At 35.0% G+C, this 5,000-nt stretch overlaps 1 protein-coding gene across 3 annotated transcripts in view; it reads right to left on the bottom strand.

Annotated features, from left to right (window-relative positions):
* The window catches only part of zetaCOP (COPI coat complex subunit zeta), a 19,859-nt gene that overhangs the window by 7,783 nt on the left and 7,076 nt on the right, over nt 1-5,000 (bottom strand). The window lies entirely within an intron of this gene.

Here is a 5,000-nt window from a genome sequence, read left to right as displayed (position 1 = left end):
CTTACTATCTTATCCCTCCTACACCAAAATAATAATAACAATATGTATATGTATATATATATATATAATATATATATATATATATATATATATATATATATATATCTATATATATATATATATATATATATATATATATATATATATATATGATCAAGAAAAGATGTAAACGTTCAATTTTACTCCACCTCCTTAAAACTACAAGGGTCCAAACAACAGCATAGATAGTAACTTTTCCCAATCCCTTCTTTCCATTTTTTATGCTTTTTTGTTATATTCATAGTAATGACACAGCATGGTGAATAATGTATCTGTGAAATCAAAATGATCTGAATCGAGTCCAAAGACAACATAAAGTGCCTTGCTTTAGCCAAAGTAATTCAATCAGAGATGGAAAATTTACAACAATAATAACAAGGTAAATTTACCAACTTGCTTGCAATACGTAAAAAAGGCACATTTACACAATCTGACAATCTACATAACATCACTTGCTGTGTCATATTATGGAAAATATCAAGAACTATGAGTGGAGGTATTACATGCATCTGCAGGTAAGAGAGATGTTGTTACATGCAGTAAGACTACTCAACATGAGAAAATGATTGAGAATAAATTATCAAGATTGTGAAAAATATCAAATGCAGTAATACATACAAAGAAGATATATTTTAAAGTCAATTCAAAAGAAATGTGAATATGACCAATTAATCCTTCACATACATGTAACACTTCACAGATAATTCAAGGACCATATAAAAGAATATGTCTATTTGATAAACAAGATCTCTCATTTCTATCACAGAGAATGTAATGACATCACCTTAAACAACTGTGAAGTCAGAAACACTTGAAAGTTCAGGAAAAAACAAACAAACAAAGAGGTAAGAGAGGAGACAGGAGAAAGGCAGTCAGAAACACTTGAAAGTTAACTTATTAATGCTGGGTGACATGAAATTATGGCATGTGGTGACAGCACTTGCCACTGGGGACGCAATATCATGTCATGGCATTTTGTATGGCTGGCACGCAGGGTGATTGTGCACACAGTGGTTGGCAACAACCAGACCAAGTGAATAACCCAAGGCCTTATGAATGTGTGCTTGAAATACCCTGTTGTTTAGACCAGGCAGAGCCAAAACCATCCCAGTGTTAATGGGTTAAGAAAACCAACCAAAAAGGGGAGAGAGAAGAGGAGAGGAGAGAGGAAAAAGGAAGGCGAAGGGGAAAGAGGGGAGAGAGAAGAGGAGATGAGAGAGGAAAAAGGAAGGGGAAGGGAAAGGGGAAAAAGAAAAGAAAACAGTAACATAAGAAAACATAAACCTACAAAAGCAGGGAAACCTTTACTGCTAGAGGATACATTCAGAAATGCAAGATAAATGCCATTCAAGGATAAACTTATTCCCAACATCATACCAAACCCCAGAATAATCAATATATGTCAAAGATGATGATAAAAAAAAAAAAAAATCATCAGTTAATTTAACAGAAGTTAAAATATCTAAAAAATAAGAATGCTTGTTATACCATGTTCCTTATAACATTAACATCAGCTGCAAACTTTCATAGTACTGACATCACTCTCAACAAAATTAACTAACTGAAAGTATTGCTGATCTCAAGATAATAGTGAATTCACTTGGCTGGATGAGTATTGTCTACTGTCTCTGCTCTTCATTTCGGAATTGTAGTCGTATAAAATAATTCTCCCCTTTTCAAAATGAAACATAGTCAATAAATAGGCCAAAATAAGAATACAGTTATATCTATACGACAAAATTCAAAGTTTAAAAGCTTAAGGCACCTTCCTCTATAAAAAAAAAATTACAAAAGCTGAATCACAACTAAATTTACTAATGCACCACCACACACTAACTCATTCAAACATTAATACATTGATGCCAAGAGTACATGTAGCCATGCACTGTATGCTGTGGTTTTGTTTTATCATCCTTTTAGACACAAAGATGGCTCCAGAAATACCAAGTCACCAACGACCAGACCTACCTGACTTCAGAAGGGTAGTCAGACTTACACTTGATTCCTTGAATTTTCCACCCAAAAGTTTCTATTTTCATTACTATTATCATTGCCATTAACCCGTTAACAACGGGTGACAAGATATCATGTCAAGTGGTGGCAGGGTCAGCTGATGGGGACAAGATATTCTATCGTGGCCATCTTCCTGGCCAGCATGCCGGGTGATCAGGCGGTGCGGGTGAGAATCCCAAGGGTGAGAATCTTATGCGTTTGAAATATCCTGGCGTTTCGACCGTTCAGAGGCAAAATAGCCCCATCATTAACGGTTTAATGGACTGACAATAATAATGCTGGTAGTGGTGATGATGATAATAAAAAAATATTAACATTTCCCACCCCCTACAGCAGAGAAATAAACTTTAAAATTTGTTTGTTCATCACCTCCCCCCCTTCCACCTACATGATGTTTGGCTGATCAAAGTTCATCAGGACAAATGAAGAAGAAGAAGGTATTAACAAGTCTGAGTAGCTTCATAGCAAAGGAGATATATCTGACACATCTAAAATTACTTTCTTCAAAAGAAAAGCTCTCTATTTTTGTAACACAAATAAAAATAGAAAAATAGAAAGAGAAAAAGAGAGAGAGAGAGATAGAGAGAGAGAGACAGAGAGATAGAGATAGAGAGATAGAGAGATAGAGAGAGAGAGAGAGAGAGAGAGAGAGAGAGAGAGAGAGAAATAGAGAGAGGGTGTCTTTCAAATGAAGATGTGATTCAAAATACATCAAATACATTTTTTACACTGTGAAGTTATTCATCCAGTTTTCCTAAACTGGCTAACAAATCAAGAAAAGGGTTACATCTAATCGAGAGACTGAATAAAAAAAAAAATTATAATCACATATTAGAAAAAGGATTCTGCCTGCAGACTCTGAGCTAACTCTGGTCAATGGATTAATCGCACTAGAAGCAAACTCAATTAAAAAGTCAAAAACCACATGATTTTAGTCCTTGCTACTGGCCTAAAAGAGTCATACACAGAAATGTCAGTCACACGGAAATTGTCATTCCACTGAAAACAAATTGATTTTGTTCCATTCACTGGTAAACCAATTTTCTTTCAACCATGCCAGACTTACATGTACGAAAGAGAGCAGCATGGGAAGAATTTTAAGGGGCTCCCATTAGTGTTTGAACCAGCTAGAAAGTAGGAATTGGGGATATAATGAAACCTTAATATCTACAATGATCAAAATTCCAGTCATCATGATAGCACAACCATAAAACCAGGATTACTTTTAGAGACTTTTCTATTGACTTCATATAAAAATCTTGTTAACTTAAAAAATCATTGTTATAGAACTTTGTAACTGTAATCTTTGCACATTAAGATGGAAAATAAGCTCACAAAATGTTGAAAAAAAGACAAAGTAAAGCCTCTGACATTACTATAAAGTCCAAAAACATGTTGTAGGCACATGTCATGCTTGTTAAAATATCATGTTTGTGATAGAAAAAATGAGAATCATGTAGCATAAAGTAAAGACATCAAACACTTCCAAATTTACTTAAATCCCTTCTCAAGCTGCTCGTAAATGAAAGTCAAATTCAATATAAAAATGAAAGAAAGGAAGAAAGAAAGAAAGAAAAAAGTTTTATACTGCACATAGAGAGGGGACCTGTCTATGCATGAAGACCAATTGTTTATCTATGAATGGTTTCAAGTTATATTTACAAACAATAAAGTTGCTAGATTCCACATATACTTATGAATATCTCAGTGAAATGGGAGAGACTACTAATGCTTCTACAACACCTAAGCATTATCTTAAGGAATAGCTTCCATGAAATAGGAGGGTTGGCAAATTTTGACAATGCTTTCATTATCAACAATGTCCTGAGTAACATCCATTTTCATGCAATTTCTTCCATCGAATGCACATGCATAAGCAAGATTAAAAATGGCAGTTGCTTGTCTCTAGCAATCACTTCCATTCAAGCCATATCAACATTCTTTGCACATCTATGGATGAAACATCTAGGATTAAAGAGCATTAAAAATAGACAATATACAGCATATACATAAATAAATAAATAAATGAAAATAAACTATAAATATAATCAGCGTCACCTAATCGTAACATGCGAAGGCTAAAGAGAAAAAGCAGATGCCTGCTGCCCTTACTACTAAATGATCATTCCATAAAGAATGACACAAAAGTTCTATACACTCTTTTTTGAGTCTACATAATGTACATAACCACCATGCTAACTGGCACCCAACAATCATAGCAGTCATGATTGCAAAGAAGGAATATGGTAGTACAGTCACTCCTCGACTTGTGCAAATGTTAGGTGGTGTGATTGTACACACGGGAAAACTAATCCCAAAGTAAAATGAACTACAGTGTGCACAAATATCATAAACCCGTAAAAACTGTTCTTGTTTGACAATGTCACTGAAATATCTATTACTTGCCAAGCTGAATGGCAGGAGGCTATGGGTCAGATGGATGGAAGGACAAACAGATGTACAGTATGTGTAAGTGCGTGTACAAACAAACAAATGAGCAAATCCAAACACACACGCACTCAATTACTTCCTCACTCACTCTCTCTCCTAATACACACATGTACTTAGGCTCACACTCCCAAATCAATGATGTCCTTCTCATACTCCAGGAAAATGAAAATCACTATCTAAAAGCCTTCAACTGTTTATAATGTACTGTATATTAACCCAATGATGATGGTGTGTCACACCCGTGTCACACAGCAAAGTGCCTGATGACGGGGTGACACACCAGTGTGACGTCCCCGAGGTGATATTACATAGGCCCGGCGTAGGGGGTTGCCAGTTCTCACTGGGCCCGTCGGGATTGGATTAATCTTGTATGGGCACAATAGCAGATATCTTTATTGAACTCTTGATATTTAGTCATGTTAAAGAATCACATTTGTAAAATTTATCTTATTCTTATCATCTCAAAATAGCGTCATAAGGCTTAATTTTCTTTCTTA

Source organism: Penaeus japonicus, unplaced genomic scaffold (genome assembly GCF_977035675.1).
Source record: "Penaeus japonicus unplaced genomic scaffold, GWHDUDI00000001_assembly GWHDUDI00000018, whole genome shotgun sequence".
NCBI classification, from domain to species: domain Eukaryota; kingdom Metazoa; phylum Arthropoda; class Malacostraca; order Decapoda; family Penaeidae; genus Penaeus; species Penaeus japonicus.
This window is presented reverse-complemented; position numbering and strand designations above follow the sequence as displayed.